This window comes from Rhinopithecus roxellana, chromosome 5 (genome assembly GCF_007565055.1).
Source record: "Rhinopithecus roxellana isolate Shanxi Qingling chromosome 5, ASM756505v1, whole genome shotgun sequence".
NCBI lineage: Eukaryota > Metazoa > Chordata > Mammalia > Primates > Cercopithecidae > Rhinopithecus > Rhinopithecus roxellana.
In genome coordinates this window covers 148,091,054-148,114,426 of record NC_044553.1, presented here as the reverse complement: position 1 = coordinate 148,114,426, position 23,373 = coordinate 148,091,054, and the positions used below count along the sequence as shown (strand labels likewise).

The 23,373-nt window shown below is 44.5% G+C and overlaps 1 long non-coding RNA gene across 1 annotated transcript; it reads left to right on the top strand.

The window, feature by feature from the left end:
* The first annotated feature begins 13,483 nt into the window (after positions 1 to 13,483).
* LOC104657421 lies at positions 13,484 to 15,967 on the top strand. Its single transcript, XR_747281.2, has 2 exons — positions 13,484 to 13,573; positions 15,754 to 15,967. It is a non-coding gene; the product is annotated as an uncharacterized LOC104657421 (long non-coding RNA).
* The last annotated feature ends 7,406 nt before the right edge of the window (positions 15,968 to 23,373 follow it).

Here is a 23,373-nt window from a genome sequence, read left to right as displayed (position 1 = left end):
AGGCTGGATTGCAATGGCATGATCTCAGCTCACCACAACCTCCACCTCCCGGGTCCAAGCAATTCTCCTGCCTCAGCCTTCCAAGCAGCTGGGATTACAGGTGTGCAGCACCATGCCTGGCTAATTTTGTCTTTTTAGTAGAGATAGGGTTTTTCCATATTGGTCAGGCTGGTCGCCAACTCCCGACCTCATGTGATCCGCCTGCCTCGGCCTCCCAAAGAGCTGGGATTAAAGGCCTGAGCCACCGCACCTGGCCAGGAAGATTTTTAAAAGCCCCAAAACACGGGAGAAAGAAGGGGAGTTCCTGGAACCTACCTTGTGGATGGAAAGGGAACTATTTTAATAATAAGAGTACTAACCAGTGGGAACATTTTTAAGTGAACTGTAAATATAGTTCTACTCCCCACCTTCAAGTCACGTATTGTTTCTCACCAGACTGTAAGGAGGTCTGTTCATTCATTCATTTGCTCAGCTTTCAACAAAGACTGTGTGCTTACTACCTATCAGGCACTGTGCTAGGTGATGGGGGTACAATAATAAAGTAACTATAGTTGTTAAAAGAAAAACTAATAATAATATGAGGACTGTTTTCTGTTCTAACAGCAAAATCCTAAAATCCTGGAAAATATAGAAGCTCCTTACCATAACATGTGTCAAACTTGAGTTGACTTTAAATGGGGTCAACATTTATTGACAATAGAGGGAATCAAGACTGATGTTGAGGTGATTTCTTTTTCCCCAAATATTGAGAATTTGCTAAACTAAGGAAGATGCAGGAAGAGAGGCCTTGGTCTTGAGTGGGCAATCAGCAAGCTGAAGACTTCTTCTACTCATCTATTGACATTCATTGGTGTGGCATCGGCTCCTGCAAAGACCTCACAAACTGGTTTTAGGCCAATGGGAGACAAAGTTCCCCTTACTAAAAGGGTACAACCCTTGGTTTTCATAGGTGGCCTTTTGTCTACTGACCTTACACTAGATCAAGTCTTTGCATTAGACTAGTTATCTACCATCTCTTAATAATACATTGAACACAGTCATTTCCGTTTGCATAGAAGGATTCATCTGAGATCGTGTCTGAAAGATAGATTTATATTTTGTAGTTACCAGATGATACAACTTTATTTACAAAATGGTGTTTACTATTGACTACTTTAAAGATTCAATGAAATACCAAAGAAAATGTACTTTCATTTGGGGCAGAAAGAAAGGGAGTCAAAATCCAATATGATGTTCCAGGTGGCTGGTCACAGCTCTGCCCAAGCACAGAAAAAAAATAAAGCTAGTCTTGAGTTATCTTAAAACTCATTTTCTTCTTTTTATTGATTTTGGCTTTGACAAAGCTTAGAATGATGATTTCAAAGACTCCAGGGGATTCCCAAGTGATCACCTGCTTCATTTTACTGATCAGGAAATAGAGGCTCAAAGAGGTTAAATAGTCCTTGTGGTTGTCTATAATGTTGTTGCCAAGAGTTTACCGGACACAGGCACTGGAGAAAGGTGCAGTTGTTGCCTCTTTTTCAGAAAAGACAGGTGGAACGATATCTGGGATATGATATTTGGAGTATCTTTTAAAGCTACTGAGGGTTTCACAAACAACTCAGTGGTACTTTCCTAAAAGGAATGATCGATCAGTTATTGGCATATTATTTTATCTGCAGTGCCTAGATGAGCTCTTTTCTGCTAAATCTGATAGTAGTTCTTAGTATCGGTTTCAACCTTTGACTCTTTCACTTTACTCTAACTGTGTCAATACAACGTGGACAGGGTTTTCCCTTGACTCTCTCAGCTTCCTTTTGTATTGCTTTGGTAGCAGCAAGACACATACTTGCTGTCTATGCAATACAATTGTAAATGTGTGTGCATATGTGTGTGTGTGTAAACCCAGGTCTGGGGAATTTTACTGTCCTATCTAACAACTCAGTAAATGGGATTTTACATTACAAGTTTCTTCCCCCTCTAGATGATGAAGAAATGATTGGTCTTTTAATTTAAAACACTTTAAAAAAAAAGAAGGTTGCATCAGCTACAATAATTTGGGTAAAAATGTTTCTGCTCATTCATTTTTCACTGAGCCAACTAGTCTGCCAATGAAGCTGCATCTTTGTTTGAATTCTGATTGATAGTGAAATATTTTTAAGCAATGCATTTGTGGTTTCTTCTTTTTTTTAATTTTTTGATCATTTAAAATCCAATATTGCACAGAGTATAATTATTTCTTTCAACAAATATTTACCATAACTTTGAAGCTAAGTTGTACTCTTTCATAAGCAGAAGGTAATGAAAATGTACTGAACTAAGTAAGGAAATCCTGGATTCTGATGAACTATATGACTGTGCAGAAAGCACTTAACCTCACTAGGCCTCAATTCCCCTACTTATAAAACAATGGGATTGGCCTAAAGAATCTTTTTTGTTGGTTTGTTTTGTTTTTTAAGATGGAGTCTTGCTCTGTTGCCCAGGCTGGAGTGCAGTGGTGTGATCTTGGCTCACTGCAACCTCTGCCTCCCGGCTTCAAGCAATTCTCCTGCCTCAACCTCCTGAGTAGCTGAGATTACAGGCGAACGCCACCACGCCTGGCTAATTTTTGTATTTTTGGTAGAGACGGGGTTTCACCATATTGGTCAGGCTGGTCTTGAACTCCTGATCTCATGATCTGTCTGCCTTAGCCTCCCAAAGTGCTGGCATTACAGGTGTGAGCCACGGGGCCCAGCCAGCCTAAAGGATCTTTAATGTCTCTTCCAGTTCCAGGATATCATGTTTCTATACACTGACTTGGGTAAGAAATATAGGAGTCTCATTTAGTCCCGAGACATCTGCAAATAGCATCTACATGCCAATGATTTCCAAATCTAGGTGTTCATCTCCACTGCTTAGATGAGGGTAATCTCATCTCATTCTTCTCCTGGACCAGTACAGTTAGCACCTAACTTGTTTCTCAGCTTCCAATCTTGCTCTTCTGAAAACTACTTTTTTCAAAATAGAAAGCAGATCCTGTTTCCCTCCTGCTTAAATTCCTTCAGTGGCTTCTTATCACACTTAGGATAATCTGAACTCCTTACTCTGACATATAAAGCCCCACATGATAGGATTCCTCTCTATTGACTCGGTTCTTTGACTCTCAACCTCTTCACTCCTGTAACGCTGACCTTCTTTCCTTTTCTTGAATGTGTCAATCTCATTCCTCTCTTAGGATCTTGCACTAGTTCTTTCTTCTGCCTCAACTGCTTTTTCCATAATCACTTGGCTAGTTCCTTCTTGTCATTAAATTATCATCTTTGGAGTCACCTCCCCCGAAATAATCCTTCCCTAACCATTCAATGTGAAGTAGTCACCACATTACTTCTTATCAGGTCATTCTATTTTAATTATCAGCACAGCACTCATGATTAGCTGTTCATTTTCTTACTGTTTATTTTTTGTGTCTTTCTTCAATGAAATGCAAATTCCAGCGGACAGAGACCTTACCTTGATCACCAAAAATCCCCAGCACTAGAACAGTGCTGGCACAAAATAGGATCTCATGTACTTGTTGAATGAATATTGAATGCTGGAAATCCCTGAGTCTCAAGAACCCCAAATGGTGTAAACCAGAGAGTGATGTTTATCTCTTTAGATATTTGTTTGTAAGTAGATATCTTTGTGAATTGGGGAAGAAGCATCTGCCTTGTGAACATATCATAAATATCTGGAGCTCTCTTAAGGATTTATCTAACAGGATTGGTCTCATAAAATGACACAGCTATTACAAGCCCCATATAAAGTACCATATGATTGAAAACTAAGAAAAAATAGGCAATAGAAACAGACCTGCAGGTAATCCAGACATTGGGCATAAAAGACAAAGGCTTTAAAAAACTATGATTAATATGTACAAGACAATAGAAAAAAAAAAGATGGGTATTTTTACTGGGACTTGAAATCTATAAAAGAGGATAATATGAAAATTCTTGAGTGGAAAAATCTGCTCTTACCCATTAAATGAGTTTAATAGGAGATTAGACACAGAAGAAGACATGTTTGTGATTGAAAGACAGGTTAAAATGATCAACTGGGCCGGGAGCGGTGGCTCAAGCCTGTAATCCCAGCACTTTGGGAGGCCGAGACGGGCGGATCACAAGGTCAGGAGATCGAGACCATCCTGGCTAATACGGTGAAACCCCGTCTCTACTAAAGAATACAAAAAACTAGCCGGGCGACGAGGCGGGCGCCTGTAGTCCCAGCTACTTGGGAGGCTGAGGCAGGAGAATGGCGTGAACCTGGGAGGCAGAGCTTGCAGTGAGCTGAGATCCGGCCACCGCATTCCAGCCTGGGCGACAGAGCCAGACTCCGTCTCAAAAAAAAAAAAAAAAAAAAAAAAAAAAAAAAAAGATCAACTGAAGCACAGGTAAAAGAAGAATAGGGAAAAAATAGACAAGAAAATAAAAGATATAAGAGGCAGTGAAATGGTCTAATATATAGGCAATTAGATACTTGCAAAGGAGAGAGAATAGAAGAAATATTTGAGGAGCAATGGCCAGTGTTTTCCAAAACTGATGAACGACGTCAACTCACAGATTCATGAAGTTCAAGGAACTCTGAATGGTAAATACAGAAAAATCACACGTAGGAACATCATATTACACTACTAAAAACTGAAAATGAGAGACAAAGGGAAATAATACTAGAATCAGAGTTATGGAGCTGGAGATAAAGCTATAAAAAACCCAGATAACCCAGAAATGGGGGAGTTTATCCTTGAAGAACCTACAACACAATATGAATGCATTTTAGTTATAGCTATAGCTATAATTTGATTTTTTGAATATAAATGTTTTTACATTAGGGTTCACTCTTGGTGTTGTACATTCTGTGGGTTTGGAAAAATGTACAATGACATATATTCACCATTATAGTAGCTTACAGAATAGTGTCACTTTCCTGAAAATTCTCTGTGCTCTGCCTATTCGTCCCTCTCTTTTCCCTAACACCCAGTGGCCACTGGTGTTGGGGAACTTTTTTTTTTGGAGACAGAGTCTCGCTCTATCCCTCAGACTGGCATGCAGAGGGACAATCTTAGTTTACTGCAACCTCCATCTCCCAGGTTCAAGAGATTCTCCTGCCTCAGCCTCCCGAGTAGATGGGACTACAGGCGGTTGCCACCACGTCCAGCTAATTTTTGTATTTTTAGTAGAGACAGCGTTTCACCATGTTGGCCAGGCTGGTCTTGAACTCCTGACCTCAAGCAATCCGCCCGCCTTGGTCTCCCAAAGTGCTGGGATTACAGGCATGAGACACTGTGCCCAGCCGCCACTGAATTTTTTACTATCTCCATAGTTTTGCCTTTTCCAGAATGTCATATAGTTGGAATCATACAGCATGTAGTCTTTTTAGATTGGCTTCTTTCACTTAGTAATAGGCATTTAAGTTTCCTCCATGTTTTTTCATGGCCTAATAGCTCATTTCTTTTTAGCAATGAGTATTATTACATTGTCTAGATGCACAAAATATTTTCTCCTGGTCTGTAGCTTATCTTTTCATTCTGTTGATATAATTTGCTTTCATAACAATATATCTGAACAAAGAAATTATATATTGCCACACATCATTCCATTGTACGATAGTTTATCCATTCACCTACTGAAGGACATCTTAGTTACTTCTCAAGTTTGGGCAATTATGAATAAAGCTGCTATAAACACTTGTGTGCAGGTTTTTGTGTGGATGTAAGCTTTCAGCTCCTTTGGATAAATACTAAGGAGCATAATTACTGGATTATACAGTAAGAGTATGTTTCATTTTGTAAAAAAAAAAAATAATAAATCTGCCAAACTGTTCTCCAAAATAATTACACGATTTTGCATTCCCACTGCTCCACATCCTCACCGGCATTTGATGGTGTCAGTGTTCTGGATTTTGGCCATTCTGACAGGTGTGTAGTGGTATCTCACTGTTATTTTAATTTGTATTTCCCTGATGACATATGACGTGGAACATCTTTTCTTTTCTTTTTTATTTGAGACGGAGTCTCGCTCTGTCGCCCAGGCTGGAGTGCAGTGGCACGATCTCGGCTCACTGCAAGCTCCGCCTCCCGGGTTCACACCATTCTCCTGCCTCAGCCTCCCGAGTAGCTGGGACTACAGGCACCCGCCACCACAACGGGCTAATTTTTTGTATATTTAGTAGAGATGGGGTTTCACCGTGTTAGTCAGGATGGTCTTGATCTCCTAGCCTCATGATCTGCCCGCCTGGGCCTCCCAAAGTGCTGGGATTACAGGCGTGAGCCACCGCACCCAGCTGGAATATCTTTTCATATGCTTATTTTCCATTTATGTATCTTCTTTGGTGAGGTGTACGGTAAAGTCTTTGCCCCATTCTTTAATTGGTTGTTTGTTTTCTTCTGATTGAGTTTTCAGAGTTCTCTGTATATTTTGGACAACAGTCCCTTAACAGATATGTGTTCTGTGGTTATTGTCTCCTGATCCATGGCATATCTTTTTATTCTCTTGATAGAATTTGATTTTATCACGATATATTTGAAAGAAGAAATTATATATTGCCACACATTAGATTCATCATTATTGCTTACTCCTCAGCTTATTTTTTATTCATTGATTCATTCACTCATTCATTCAACCCGTCTTGCAGATATTTGTCAAGCACCTTCTATGTGTCAGCCCCTGGGTAATGCCCTTGGATTGTGTTCACAAGCAAGAGACGTTTTTACCTTCGTGGCACTGTCTCAGGTACTTTCACAAAATTATCTAATTGATTACTCCCATCCATTCTTTTTTTTTTTTTTTGAGTCGAAGTCTTGCTCTGTTGCCCAGGCTGGAGTGCAGTGGCACAATCTTGGCTCACTGCAAGCTCTGCCTCCCGGGTTCACGCCATTCTCCTGCCTCAGCCTCCCAAGTAGCTGGGAACTACAGGCGCCTGCCACCACACCTGGCTAATTTTTTGTATTGTTAGTAGAGATGGGGTTTCACCATGTTAGCCAAGATGGTCTCCATCTCCTGACCTTGCGATCCGCCCACCTCGGCCTCCCAAAGTGCTGGGATTACAGGCACGAGCCACTGCGCCCGGCCCATCCGTTCTTTAAAAATGCCCATTTTACAGATGAAGAATCTAAAATTCAGGGATATTAAATAACTTTAGCACAGCTATAGAGACTATAAGGGACAGAGTGGTGATTCAAACCTAGATGTACCAGATGCCAAAACCCGTATTGTCTCTCCTGAGCTATATTGTCTCTATGGAATGTTACCACATCCCCCTCTGTTTAAGCCCTAGAGATTATTTCAAGTACAAATGGAATCCTTTTATCTTTATGAAATTTTCTTTTTTTTGTTGTTGTTGAGACGGAGTCTCGCTCTGTCGCCCAGGCTGGAGTGCAGTGGCCAGATCTCAGCTCACTGCAAGCTCCGCCTCCCGGGTTTACGCCATTCTCCTGCCTCAGCCTCCCGAGTAGCTGGGACTACAGGCACCCGCCACCTCGCCTGGCTAGTTTTTTTTTTTTGTATTTTTAGTAGAGACGGGGTTTCACCGTGTTAGCCAGGATGGTCTCGATCTCCTGACCTTGTGATCCGCCCGTCTCGGCCTCCCAAAGTGCTGGGATCACAGGCTTGAGCCACCGCGCCCGGCCATGAAATTTTCTTTGACTAAACTATTGGCCTCCCTCTCTTGAGAGCCTGTAGCACTCTTCATCCATAACACACAATTTAGCACTGAACTCTATACTGTCTTGTTTAAAGATACCCATGTGAGTTTGCGCAGTCTTCCCAAAGCCCTGGAAGGCAGGGATGAGCGCTTACAATGTTTCTGGGTTCTTCGGTACCTAGCACAACACTAAGCATATTTAACTTGACCTTTGAAGAATGCGGAGGTTAGGAGTATAGGCCCCCCCATGTAATCAAAAATTTCCACATAACTTTTGATTCCTCCAAAACTTAACTGCTAATAGCTTTCTATTGATTGAAAGCCTTATTGATAATACAAACAGTTAATTAACACATATGTTGTGAGTTATATTTTGTGATCATGAAGGAAGGAAAAGATATTTACTATTCATTAAGTGGAAGCGGATCCCCATAAATGTTTTCATCCTTGTCGTCTTCACCTTGAGTAGCCTGAGGAAGACGAAAGATTGGTCTTCTTGTCTCAGGGGTGGCAAAGATGGAAGAAAATCCATGTAAAAGTAGACCCATGCAGTTCAAACTCATGTTGTTTAACAGTCAACTGTGTATATTTCTTGCTTGACTGGAATCTAAATTTCATCCATTTATTCTAACTTCTGGATTAAAGTTGAACCCAAAGGATAGAGAAAATATTTTGATGACCTACAAGGATTTTCTTTAATCTGACGGCCATGGAGTCCACAATTTCCTTGAAATCACTGCCATGTCTTTGCGCATATATGTGTTTGCCTCAAGTTTTCAACAGAGTGTAAAACCTAACAGCGACTGAAAAACATTCGAAGCAGATCTGGTGGTCCACTCATTAATACTCCATCTCACTTTGTGCTACATCCTCCTTTCTATCTAGAAAATGAGAATTTATGTTTTATAAGATATCACAGGTCATTTCCCCTTCGACATCCATCCTTGTGACCTGGTAGAGAAAACTGGCCTGTTTTTTTCACTCTGGAACAACAACAACAACAAAGTTCCATCCTGATCGTTCCCAGGCAATTATGAGAAGTGAGCCATGCACCACTACATTTCTGACTGGCTTTTACAGTCTAGTTTTATTATTCAGCTCTTACTAAAATGCTAATCCCCTGAGAGAGAGAGAGAGAGAAAAAAAAATCTCTGTATGAGTTCTTCAGCATAAACAAACATCTTAAAGAAAATGGAATGTAAAAACTGCATTGATAGAATTTTAAAGATACAATAGGAAAAGGAATGACCAGATACTTTCTATGGCCATTGAATAGGGAAGGGGTGAAGGGAGTAAGTGGCTTCTATTAAGTAGTGTGAGCAGCCAGGCACGGTGGCTCACACCTATAATCTCAGTGGGTGGATTATGAGATCAAGAAATTGAGGCAGGCGGATCATGAGGTCAAAGTGAGAGGATCATGAGGTCAAGAGATCGAGACCATCCTGGCCAACCCGGTGAAACCCCCTCTCTACTAAAAATACAAAAATTAGCTGGCCGTGGTGGTGCGTGCCTGTAGTACCAGCTACTCAGAGGCTGAGGCAGGGGAATGGCTTGAACCCAGGAGGCGGAGGTTGCAGTGAGCCAAGACTGTGCCACTGCACTCCAGCCTGGCAACAGAGCAAGACTCTATTAAAAAAAATAAATAAATAAAAGAGTGAGCAAAAACGGACAGTGGGAAAGGTGTACCTTTCTGCATCTATGAGCCCCATGACCACAGAGTAAGCCACCAAGGACAGTGAGGCTGGGCTTTTCTGGTGCCAGAAATCCTAGTATGATCCTACTATGCCCAGCAATAATTTTTAGAGCAATGTTAGAACACATCCATCCAAATAAATTAGCTAGTATTCCTCCCTTGATGTTAACAAAAGCAAATCCCACCATATAAGCTAGCCTATATGACCTCTTGCCAATAAAAAATATAAAGTATATCATGAGGTTTTCGCAAATATCTACCAAGAAGTGATAAGCATTTCATTTTTAAAATTTTCCTTGGCAATATCAATAGATCTGTCCCTGGAATTCTTTTCTAGAAATTAAAATAATGGACTTTATGGAGTCCCAGCTTACATTGGTAGGTTAGACTAGATGGAACGTCTAAAGATTCTCACTTCCACTAAGTTCCTATAAAAAGGAAAGATACTAACTTTGTTTCTAATCGTGTCTCCCCACTTTGCTTAATAGATACTGTGAAGAGGCACACGCGGTGATCAAATCTGATTTTATTTACTTATATATTTATTTATTTATTTATTGAGACACAGTCTCACTGTGTCGCCTAGGCTGGAGTGCAGTGGTGGGATCTCGGACCACTGCAACCTCTGTCTCCTGGGTTCAAGTGATTCTCCTGCCTAGCCTCCCGAGTAGCTGGGACTACAGGCGCCCACCACCACGCCTGGCTAATTTTTTGTATTTTTAGTAAAGACGGGGTTTTACCATATTGGCCAGGCTGGTCTCGAACTCCTGACCTTGTAATCCACCCAGCTCAGCCTCCCAAAGTGCTGGGATTACAGGCATGAGCTACCACACCCAGCCTATTTATTTATTTGAGATGGGGGTCTCACTCTGTTGCATAAGCTGGAGTGTGGGGGCATGATCATGATTCACTGCAGCCCTGACGTCCTGGGCTCCTCAAGGGATCCTCCTACCTCAGCCTCCCCAGTAGCTGGGACTACAGGTCAATTCTAATTTTTAGATAGCATAAACCATGACATGTGAGTATGGAGGATACCACTCGTATAGTAAAGAAATGTTGCAGTGTTGAAGGCCACGGTTGGCGTTTGGACCCAGGTGAGTACCTGGGGCTTCCTGGGTTACCCTCTCCGCATTCTATGTCAGTCCTGGCATGGGACATTGTTTACTCCTCTGAATTCTATAAGGAGAATCATAGGCAGGCAGGATTCCTGAAGCCTATCTCCAAGCCTCAGCCCTCTTCCCTCTAGTTTTGTTCAAATATCAAAACTAGTTTTGCTCAGAAGTCATAGTATGCTCCTTGACCCACAGATCTGACAGCTGGATTCTTGCGTTGCTTCCCTATTCTGCTAAATTACCTGGCAGTGCAGCCCCCCCTGAGAAAAGGTCCTCAAACTCAGTCCAGTGGCTAGGGACCCTTGATCCACCAATGGACTAGCTTAATTCCATTTGACTGTATCTCTAGGTCCCAGGTGCTTTGCTCCATCTGTCCCTGAGCATGGACTACAGCATATGAGTATGCCCAATGATGGCACTACCGCAGTGGGTGCCATCACAGCACCTGGGACTAGTTGGGCTCCATCCTGTTCTAGTTCTGGGTCCACTTCTAACCAATCTTCCCTGTTTTGCTACAGCTACTAGGCTACATCCTACTGGGTCCTGAGCTCCAAAATATGCCTTATTCAATATCTGGACTTGTTCTGGACTCTAGAGCAAGAACTTTCTAGAAAGATTAGAGTAGGGCTAATGCTGTATGATGGGGGGCAAAAGGGGGCTGGTAGTTTCAGTTATGAAGAGAGGCCAGCTGCAGAGGCTGGGGAAGAAGAGCTCTCAGGGAGTGGTAAATAAGAAGGAAGAGTAATCCCAGCTTAATCCTCTTTTATTTCTCTTCCAGTGATTTCCAGGCCCAACTAGGGCTCTGGTTCACCGTCTGGGATGCTGCTGAGTGGGTGGTCCAGGAAACACAACTGTGGAGGTTGCAACAATCCCTGGCCCAGCGCATGTGGCGTCACAGGGGAAGTTAGGTTTACATCTAGAAAGAGATCTAGTCCGAGCATAGAGAGGGCAGAACCAAACCCACATGGTTGAGACCCACATCTCAGTACAGCTGCTCCAGAAGTCCTGCAAGCCCTAGAGCCTTTGCAGGCAGGTGTGGTCAGGCACGGTTTCCCTAATGGAGGTTATAAGCAAAGGCAGGCAGCCTCCAGCTGGGCGGGAGTCTTGGGCTTCATGGGCTTCCCTCCGAATTTTCTTGAAAATGCCACTGGAAACATCGTTTGAGAGAATGGCTTGTCACAATTGTGGGATGTGGTAGGAGGTCAGATTTGACTATTTTACTTTATTTTATTCACTCTTGTCATCCAGGCTGGAGTGCAGTGGTACAATCTTGGCTCACTGCAACCTCTGCCTCCCGGCTTCAAGAGATTCTCGTGCCTCAGCCTCTTGAGTAGCTGGAATTACAGGCGTGTGCCAACATGCCCGGCTAATTTTTGCATTTTTAGTAAAGACGGGGTCTTGCCATGCTGATCCCGAACTCCCTGCCTCAAGTTATCCACCCGCCTTGGCCTTCCAAATTGCTGGGATTATAGGTGCAAGCCATCATGCCCAGCCTCAGATTTGACTTTAAAGAACACAGCCTCTAGGTTGGGCGTGGTGATTTACACCTGTAATCCCAGTGCTTTGAGAGACCGAGGCAGAAGGATGGCTTGAGCTCAGGAGTTCAAGACCAGCCTGGGCAACATAGTGAGACCCTGTCTTTACCAAAATTAATAAAAGAAAAAAGACCACCACCTGTGAAGGCCCAACGGCACCTTTCTAAGACATTCTCTCAGCATCATGTTAGTGCAGCCTGAACCTCCCTGAGCTGGTCTGTGCAGTAGGCACCCTGTTTGCATCACCCCCACCTGAGAGTGTAGGCCCCTGGGGTGCAGGAGCACCTCCCATTCCCACCCCACCTTGTCACTAGCATCTCTTAGCCTCTCAGCAGCAACATGTCCTCATATCAATCTTTTTTTTAAAAAAAATAAATTATGAAATCAATATACAGTTATCAAAATTTAAATACAAAATATGACTATACTAAAATTGTTAAGGACTTATGAAGTACAAAAGATATGCAATTACTCATGTACTATTCTTATGCCCTGAAGGAGTATAAAGATGTATAAGGAGGCCGGGCATAGTGGCTCACATGTGTAACCCCCAACACTTTGGGAGGCTGAGGCGAGAGGATCACCTGAGCCCAGGAGTTCAAGATCAGCCTGGGCAACATAGTGAGATCTTGTCTCTATTAAAAAAAAATAAAATAAAATACACCAGGCATGGTGGCACCTGCCTGTAGTCCCAGCTACTTGGGAGGCTATGGTGGGAAGATTGCTGGGGCCCAGGAGTTCAAGACTGCAGTGAGCCACAATCATGCCACTGCACTCTAGCTTGGGCGACAGACCCTGTCTCAAAACAAACAAACAAAAAAAGGATGTATAAGTAAAATATTCTGCTCTTAAAGATCTATTATTTAGCAAACTAGATAAGCCATTCGGTATATGAGTTGCAAAAACAATAAACGCATTAGCAATGTTGTTCTAAGTGTGACCTGTGGCCTCCCCTATATTAAAATCACTGAGGGGTTTATGAAAAATGTTTATTCCTAGGCCGAATCTCAGGTCGACTGAATCAGAATTTCTGAAAGTGAGACTTTGGAGAATGTGTATAAAAAAAGCTTCCCCAGATGAATCTTTTTTTTTGAGATGGAGTCTCGCTCTGTCGCCCAGGCTGGAGTGCAGTGGCCTGATCTCTGTTCACTGCAAGCTCCGCCTCCCGGGTTCACCCCATTCTCTTGCCTCAGCCTCCTGAGTAGCTGGGCCTACAGGTGCCCGCTACCACGCCTGACTAATTTTTTGTATTTTTAGTAGAGACGGGGTTTCACTCTGGTAGCCAGGATGGTCTCAATCTCTTGACCTCGTGATCCGCCCGCCTCAGCCTCCCAAGGTGCTGGGATTACAGGCATGAGCCACCGCGCCCGGCCCTCAGATGAGTCTTTTTTTTTTTTTTCAGACGGAGTCTCACTCTCGCCCAGGCTGGAGCGCAGTGGCGCAATCTCGGCTCACTGCAAGTTCTGCCTCCCAGGTTCATGCCATTCTCCTTCTTCAGCCTCCGGAGTAGCTGGGACTACAGGCCCCAGATGAATCTTTGTACAACAAAGTTGAGAATCATAGCCCTGGCGTTTCAGAAGACAAGAAATGGTTTCTTTGTAAGTTAACGTGAACATCTCTATGGTGATGAGATTTGAGAGATTCCCAGAAAGGTTTTCCCAGGACATCAAACGGCAACATCACTGTGGAATTTATCACATTGTAATGCAAATTCCTTTTCCTTGTCCACCTTTCCCAGTAGACTAAGTGCTCCTTGAGGGGAGACCTCTACTCTTCTTTGCTGGAATTGGCGTGGCCCCTAGTTGGTTCTAAATATATGTTGGTTTAACACGTGAAAAACCACATAAGACCTAAACAAATAGGTTTGAGGACTTATAGGACACGATTCTAGGAGGAGAAAAGGCATAGGCAAATTTCAGAGGCTGGAAAATCACAGTCAATAGTTAAGTGTGAGAGAGGGGAATGGCTAATTTAGGTGAGTAACTGACATACTCAACAGCAAAGCTGCATGAACAATTACGGGGTCCTGGAGTACTCGGTGGGAAATGGAAAGTGTACTCTATGGATTCTGTGGATGATGGGGAATCACCAGACTGGGGACTGGGAAGCGATGAAATTGAGGTGGTATTTTAGGGTAATGAGTTCTATGGCCAGGGGCAGCTTCCTTCCTACCCTGGGAATCCTCCGAGGAGTTAGGGATCAGCTTGGTTGCTGCTGGAGGCAGGACTTGCTACAATTGCAGAACTATAGCTTCTATTCAAGCCTCAGGATCCCCCAGGGTCCTGACCCCGTGGATAACCTTTGTTCCTTTGCTGGCTCCCATCTGCTTGGCCTCCTAGGTCTGCTTGAGCTCTCCTCCCTTGGCTGCCCAAGCAGTCTGTCTCATGTGGTGCAAGATAACTGTGAAGCAGTGTGGGGATGTGTCAGGGACTGCAGCCATGGAGAGGGGAAGGGGGCTTCACTGAGGCAAAGGCCAGAAGGATGGAGAGGAGAGCCAGGTTTAAGATTAATCTCTAAGGCAGAATCTGTAGAATTTGGTAAATGAGTGTGGAACAGGAGGGAGGGGCATGCTCAGGATAATTTTGAGCTTTCTGGGCAGTTAATATAGGAATATAAGAAGTGAAGGTTTGGTCGGATGCAGTGACTCATGCCTGTAATCCCACTGCTTTGGGAGGCCAAGGAGGGCAGATCGCTTGAGCCCAGGAGTTCCAGGCCACGCTGGGCAATGTGGAGAAATCCCATTTCTACAAAAATTACAAAAAATTAGCTGAGCATGGTGGTGCGTGCCTGTAGTCCCAGCTACTCAGGAGGCTGAGGTAGGAGGATCACCTGAGCCCAGGAGGTAAAGGCTGCGGTGAGCCATGATCATGCCACTGCACTCCAGCCCGGGGGTGCAGAGCAAGACCCTGTCTAAAAAAACAATAAAAGCCGAGGTTTGGAGCAAAATGATAATAATCCAGACTGAGACACTGAATTTGAATTTGAGGTGACAGCAAAATATTCAGGTGGAAGGGTCCAGGAGCTTATTGGAGACAGGGATTTGAAATTCAGGAAGTATGTACTTGCTGGTCATTGGTTACTGGTGATTGTCAGAAGGCATGAAAATGGACATGATCACCAAGAAAAAGCATGTGGAATGGAAGAGAAAATAACTCATGAGAGAACTATGGCCTAAGTTGGGGGGCGGCGGGGAGGAGGACGAGCCAGTGAGAGAGATGGAGAAGGACTGACCAGAAAGGGAGAAGGAAAACAGGAAGAATGTAGAGCTCAGTAAAGGCAAGAATTGCAAGAAAATGAAAGTAGCAGTGTGACACAGCATAGATAGGTAGATTAAGTCGTTGGGGATTTATTAGTGCATTAGTGAAAGTGATTTCAGTGGAAGCCAGATTGACAGAGACATGGGAGGAAAAAAGGTGGAAACCATGGCCCCTACCCTTTGCGGCTGCGCAGGGATGATCACCCTCCCTCATGGAGTCACAGTCGCTGGACAACTGAACACACACAAAATTCAAAATGAAAGCAAAGGAACTTTCATTGTGCCCTTCTGCTCCAATTCTCTTAAATCCACTCTGCTTTCATTTAAGACCCTGAGTATTTGTTGCTGGGCTTATTTTTACGGCTGCTAAAAGTAATGCAATTGAAAGGATTAACGATATCTTTGTCTTCTTGTTTTGGAAGAAATTATTCTACTTCCACGTTTAAGTTGCTGGGAGTGTATGGAAAAACCTGTATTCCTGGTTTTTATCAATGGAAGCTCACGTTCTCACAATCTTTTCAGGGATCAATTCTTTGCTCTTTGAAACAAGATGATCCATCTCACACTGAAAGTTTCCTATCATGAAGTTCAGTGTCATCTAGTCAATGGATGAAGTATAAGAGTTCACAATGGGATTTCTACAACACAAAAAAAAGAGGCTGGAAAAAGAAGATAAACTGAATATTGAAACTGCTCCTTTTCTATTAAAAAATAGCAAAAAATGTTTTCCCTGTAACTATGGAGGGTTTTGTGGTTTGTATTGTTGTTGTCATTGTCGTTTCTTTCTTTTGGCCAAAACTCTACTGTATTACATTCTCTGGTGTCATAAGAAAGACTCCTACCAGTGTTACCAGAAACATGTATCAATGCATGCCCCATCTTGCCCATGCAGAAAAGTACTTGAGATTAAATTTGCTTACATTTCTGGTTGATTCACTTAGCACCAACAACCAAGGTAACTAGTGAAATCTCATTCCATGGCCACAGATGCGCCATCCCTAAGTGTATGTTGTCATGACAGGAGGAGTTTGACGAGTGAGGGATCAGCAGGAACATCATGCCACTGCTGGAAGAATAATGGCTTGTTGGTGCAACTGGTATCCAAGATAGAGACTCTGAGAGGAGACTCCTGTGTCAGTCAACAGAAGCTGAGCATGGCTGATCCCAGCAGGAAGGGCATTTATTTACAGGATGGTGGGTGGCTCACAAGGATCCTTAAGAGAGCTAGAGGATCAGCTCCAAGAGGATGCAGTCTGGATCAAGGCCTAAATTAAATTCATGCCGCAGATGGGGCAGGTGATGGTCCTGCTATGGACACCAATGCTGTTGTGCTTTGCCATAGAGGTTGCTGGCACTTCTACGGCTGCTGAATGAAGCACTAACCCACTCCCTCCTATCCCCAGCTGCTGGGGAAACCTAGGTTATGTCCCTTGTACTCTCAACGGCAAGAAAGGGTGGGCATGTGGTCTGTGCCATTTCCAGTTTTAGCGGGGGTGGCTTTGCCTCCTGAGATTGGGGATTCCCCGGGCACAGGAAGGGGTCACATCCTGGGCAACTAAAAAGAGTGACAAATGTCATTCTCATACTTGAGAACTGGGGCTATGTCCTAACCTTCTTCACAGGCCCGGATCCATTAATGCTCTGCGGGTAGCAGATGCCAACCCAACTGTTGATTATGAATGCTCGGCCAACAGGCACAATCAAATGTCCAGGTGTAGCTCCTCTACATTCAGGAGTCACACCTCACAGATCGCCAATCACCTGGAGAGCTGAGCAATTTGACAAGACAGAGGGTCTGCGTTTTCAAGCTGTGAGTCTCACAGAACTCACTTAATGTAGCCATTGTCTGTTCACATTCTTTGGTGGGAGGGATCCATGTCGAGGTTCTTCATAAAACTCACCATTCACTCAATGAAAATCTCCTTCTGGGCTGGGTGTGGTGGCTCATGCTTGTAATCCTAGTACTTTGAGAGGCTGAGGTCGGAGGATCGTTTAAGTCCAGGAAACCCGTCTGTGCAATATAGCAAGACCCCTGTGTTTACAAAAAATGAGAAACATTAGCTGGGCATAGTGGCACACACCAGCAGTCCTAGCTACTCTGGAGGCTGAGGCAGGAGAATCACTTGAGCCTGGGGAATTCGAGGTTGCAGTGAGCTATGATTAAGCCACTGTTCTCCAGCCTCGGAGCAACAGGGCAAGACCCTGTCGAAAAAAAGAAAGGAAGAAAGGAAGAAAGATCTCCTTCTGACCCTCTGCGAGTACAATTTGCATGGTATTAAGAAATGAGGACATAAAAGCATTTAAATCATCTGGTCCCTATTACTTTAGGGAAAGAAAAGATATCCTCAGCATTTTAAGACGAACCTCTCAAAAACTACTCAGAGTGGCAAGCGCATATAATCTACAGTGTTATTTGACAAGATTGCTCTTCCTAGTCACCACCCACTAAAAGGGAAGGCTCAGAGCTGATTGACTGGCAAGCCATTCATTTTCTGTGAAATAAGGGAAGCACTGGGGGCTTAAATGGTAAGGCTATCAAGTATCTTACATCCAAACAGCTACTTTAAAATGACTGCCACACAGGTCATGGTTTTACCGGATAGTAATATTTGCTATTTGAAGGTTCAATACAGTACCTTGTAGACACTGAAAACTCAAGGGATTTTTCTTGGTGGTGATAACAACTAGAGATAACATAAATTGCCTCTTATTTTGGTAACAAAGAGTTGGCATGTTTTTGGTCACTATGAAGGTATCTTAATAGAGTACACTAAAAATATAGGTAATGTATTAGTCCATTTTCATACTGCTGTAAAGGACTGCCTGAAACTGGGTAATTTATAAAGGAAAGAGGTTTGACTGACTCACAGTTCAGCATGGCTGGGGAGGCCTCAGGAAACTTACAATCACGGCAGAAGGCAAAAAGGAAGCAAGGCACCTTTTTTACAAGGTGGCAGGAAGGAGGAGTGTCGAGTAAAAGCAGAAGAGCACCTTATAAACCCATCAAATCTTGTGAGAACTCACTATGAGAACAGCATGGGGGAAACCGCCCTCAGGATTCAATTACCTGCACTTGGTCTCTCCCTTGACATGTGGGGATTGTGAGGATTATGGGGATTACAATTCAAGATGAGATTTGGGTGGGGACACAAAGCCTAACCATATCAGGTGAAGTATGACGCCCACTGTGTAGCCAGCACGAATTTTGATGTATTTTCATAAGATTATTGTTATTATTAGATGAGCATTTGTTGCAACAACAGAAGAGTCCACACCACTCACCCAACTTCCTGTAATGTTAATGTCTCAAATAACCACGACACATTTACCAAAACTAAAAAATTACCACTGATACGGACTATGAACTAAACTACAGACTTCATTTGGATTTCCCCACCATTTCTTGTGAATGACAGACTTTAGCGCCAATTCGAGCTAGAGGGTCCAAACCGCCACAGCAGAACTACATTAATTCAGACTAGCTGGGACTAAACATAGAGATGGCTCAAACAAGCTCTAACATCTACCACTAGGCATGCCAATACTTTGCATGCATGATCTAATTTCATCCTCCACAACAATCCAGGTAGAGGGAGGGTAGTGGATACTGTCACATGCACTTTGCAGATACGACCGTGGGGCCTGGGATACAAAGCAACATGTGGAAGACAGCTGAGCTGGGGGACAACAGAGCCCAGATGTGACGTAAGACATCTCTGATTCAAAAACCCACGATCACAACCACAACGGTACAGACTGAAGTGCACCTAACCCAGCTGTGATGCACAGACCGCCTCTTTCCACCAGTCGTCTTGCCCAGGACCCACCTTCCAAAGGTCATCTGGATCAACTGTGGCAGGTGACCGCTACATGGGAGGTTGTCCCATAACAATGACATGTGCCTCTCAATGAGACGGGGTGTTCTGTGATGTGTGGAGTCAGTTTCCACCCTTGACACCCCAACCCTGCGTGTCGCAGGAGAAGCCCTCCTCGCCTCCGGCAGCCTCTGCGGCTCTCCTTCCTCCCGGGGTGGGAGTGGGGCGGCCCACGGCTGGCCTGCTCCTGGGCCAGAGCAGCTGGGAGGAGCGCAGTGCAAACATCCCCACACGCCTTTTGCTTTCTTTCCTGAGTGGTTTAAGGCTTAATTAACGTGTGTAAAGTGATCTGAAATGCGGGAATAAAAAGAGCTGGGGAAGTGCAGAGTGTGGATGATTACCTGAGGCGAGACAGCTGAGAAAGGGAGGCTAAGGGAGACAAAGGAGGGTCTGGAGAGGCTGGGAGAGGCCTTCGCGCAGCAGCCAGCTGGTTGGCTGAGAGCCAGATTGGGCTGTTTTTTTGGCAGCGTCCTGCCCCACGCTTTCCTCTCAAGGCCTTCTTCACAGCCCTGCTTGGGAGTCAGACCCCAGGATAAATGATTCCTAAAGGGCCTGAGCCAGAACTGAGAAGGGGGTCTGAGAAACACAAACTGTGGGCAATTCCATGACTGGATCTGTAAGAGCTGGGGATGAGATGTCACTCATTAGCCACTATTGCCAAAGCAAGCCCATTGGCAGATTACTGGGTTTGGTCAACGAAGGAATAAATGTGATAGATATCAGAGAGACAAAGGAATCAAAGTGAGTTTTGTCCATTCCTCTTGACAAGCATAGATTCATAGGACTGATTTAGTGCTGTCATCGCTAAGAGGCAATAAATCCCTTATAAAATGGTGGGTAAAAGTAATGACATCCAAGTCACGTGTGATTTCACCATCTCCTAAGCCTGCATTAGTAAAAGGGTGAGGCTATCGGTTTCATGGGGAATGTTAAGGCTTGTGACTTCATAGGGTGAAGACGGGTGGCATTTTATTGCAATTGGAAGCATACAAAGAAGCAAGTGGAAAATCTTTCTTTCAGGATAACCTGATACCACCTGTATCTAGAAAGCTGGGGAGTGTTCTGGGGATCTTCCCAGTACAGTGAGGATTTTGGTGCATCCCTGTGTGTATATAAACGGTGGCGATATATACAGCCTGTTCTAAACTGCTTATGATGATGGAGGGGAAAAAAGTTTGTTTGGATAATCCAAAGTTTATATTGGACTTTCCTCGTGTTTTAACGTCATGCTTGGGCTAATAGTTGCGCAGTTATCCGTCTTCTGAGCCTGCAAACCGAGGGTGGGGCTACTGGTGGTACCCAAGCTTGGCAATCCAAGTGAAGAGAAGGATCCTCGCTTCCCCTGGCTTCAGTTAGGGAACTTCAGAGGACCCTAATTGTCCTGGCATGGGGTCAAGTGCCCAGCATGCCAAGTGCCCACCCTGGGCCCAATTCTACGGTCGTGCTATAAGAAGCCTGTTCCCACTCAACACCAGGACCATTGCGTGGAATGAGAAATCCCCCCAAAAGGAGCCAGGTTGCCACCCTGCTTTGTGTCTACTGCAACTGAGCAGTTAAAGTGGCCAGAAGACACTGTTGTCCTCAGCCTGTTGCAAGAGCAGCCAGGACCCCCCGTAGTTATCCACTGTGTTCTTTTCTAGGCATTGCACTTCTGATGGATTCCTCCGAGAGTTGTGTCTGTGTGATGCCTTCGGTGTGTGTAACATCACACATCACCCATGGGTCACTGAAGGGTCATCTGAAGCCACCAATGATGAATTCTTTCCGGTCTGCTTCTGAACTAGGATAATAGTTACCTCTTAATAAGTCACCCTGCCTTCTGATATCCAAAACATTTTGGATCTAAATAATCCTCCATACACTTTCTAGAATGATCCTGATAAAACACAGTCTTTTACAATGTGATGGTTAATTTTACGTGTCAACTTGCTTGAGCCATGGGGTGTCCACATATTTGGGTAACCATTATTCTGGGTGTGTCTGTGAGGGTGTTTTTCAGATAAGATTAACATTTGAGGCCAGGTGCAGTGGCTCATGCCTATACTCCCAGCACTTTAGGAGGCCAAGGCAGCCAGGAGTTTGAGACCAGCCTGGCCAACATGGCGTAACCCCATCTCTACTAAAAATACAAAGATAAGCCAGGCATAAGCCAGGCATGAGGGTACACGTCTATAGTCCCAGCTACTTGGGAGGCTGAGGCAAGAGAATCGCTTAAACCTGGGAGGCAGAGGTTGCAGTGAGCCAAGATCACACCACTGCACTCCAGCCTGGGTGACAGAGCAAGACTGTCTCAAAAAAAAAATAATAATAATAATAATTAACATTTGAATAGGTAGACTAAGAAAGCAGACACCCACCCTAATGTGAGTGGGCCTCATTCAATCAGCCGAAGGCCCAACTAGAACAAAAGGCTGGCCCTGCCTCTAGTAAGAGGGACTACCTCCTCCTGCCTGACTGCCTCGAGCTGGGACATTGGTTTTTTTCCTGCCTTCAAACTCAACTGAAACATCAGCTCTTCCTGGGTCTGGAGTTTGCTAGCCTTCAGACTGGAACTACACCACTGACTCTCCTTGGCTTACAGCTTGCTGGGTGCAAATCTGGGGACTTGTCAGCCTCCTTAATCACATGACCCAAATCCTTATAATCAATCCCTTTTTTCTCTCTATATATATAATAAATACATCCTACTGGTTCTGTTTCTCTGGAGAACTCTGACTACTATAAATAACTTTTTAATTATTAACTTTATTCATTCATTAAAAACATTTATTGAGCACCTACTATGTACCAGTCACTGTTTTATGTTCTTTTTTTTTTTTTTTTTTTTGAGGTGGAGTCTCGCTCTGTCGCCGGTACTGGAGTGCAGTGGCCAGATCTCAGCTCACTGCAAGCTCCGCCTCCCGGGTTCACGCCATTCTCCTGCCTCAGCCTCCCGAGTAGCTGGGACTACAGGTGCCCGCCACCTCGCCCGGCTAGTTTTTTTTGTATTTTTAGTAGAGACGGGGTTTCACTGTGTTAGCCAGGATGGTCTCGATCTCCTGACCTCGTGATCTGCCCGTCTCGGCCTCCCAAAGTGCTGGGATTACAGGCTTGAGCCACCACGCCCGGCCTACGTTCTTATAAATTATCATTGAATAGAGCAAAGATTCCTGGCCCTGTAGAACTTTATTCATATGTGTGTGTGTGTGTGTGTGTGTGTGTGTGTGTGTGTGGTGGAACAGATAATGAATAATAAAAATAATAAGTAAATAGTAATGTATTAGAAAGTGGTAAGGGAAAGGGAAGAAGGAAAAAAGCAGGATGAGGAGGAGGAAGAGACATTGGGAAGGCAACATTTAAGCAAAGGCTAAAGGGAGATAAAGGGGTTTCCCATGTAGAAATCACAATCAAGTTCAAAGCCCGGTGGACTCTGGATCCTGCTGGCCCCTCCAGCAGCATCTACAGACGCCGCCTCATCCGAAGCCTTCACTTTAGCATCACTGCTCCCCAGGCAGTGCGCTGGCCCGCCTCACATCTTCATCCACTCATGCCTTTGCCCAGGATATCCTCTCCAGTGGGGACTTTCTTTTCCCCACTCTCATATGCATTTCAGGGAAGTCACCCAGAAACTAATCCCAGCAGAGAGCCAAGAATGTCCTCACGCTGGACAGTTAACAGGAAGTGGCAGTGTTACCAGAGCCCAGGGCCTAGTCACCTGACAGAAGCCTCCGCCAGATGCAGCCACTGCTAGAGATGCCATCAAAGGCAGGAGGGACACAATGATGGTCTCTGGCTTCTATCTTCTTTTCTTCCTCCACTCCTCCAGTGCCCTCACTGGCCATATCCAGCCACCAACCAACTGACCCAAGCGTCTGTGAAACTCATCCTGCCAGAGACAGCTCCTGGCAACACAGAGCAAAGGGCAGGCCTGGAATGGCTTAGAAGACAACTGGCCCAGGACCAGGGCAGTTGGTGTTTGAATATAGAGCCCCAGTGATTTTAGTGCCCGTCTGGAGGTTCTAGCAGGGGAGCACAGCGATTCATACACCCTTGACCAAAGCCCAGTCCTCCTCTATCAGGGAGGGTCGTCCTCTTCGATGGAGCGCGCAGCTTCAGGAAGGACGCAGATGGAGCGGTGAAGGAGAAAGGGGACACCTGCCTAGCCAGCCAGATCAGCTGAATCAACCCTGGAGATCAATGGGATGACAGATGTCGCAGCCAGATTGCCCTCATATCCCCAGTGTCATGATTTTACGGCTCCACTGGTACCACTGCACTGCAATTGTTT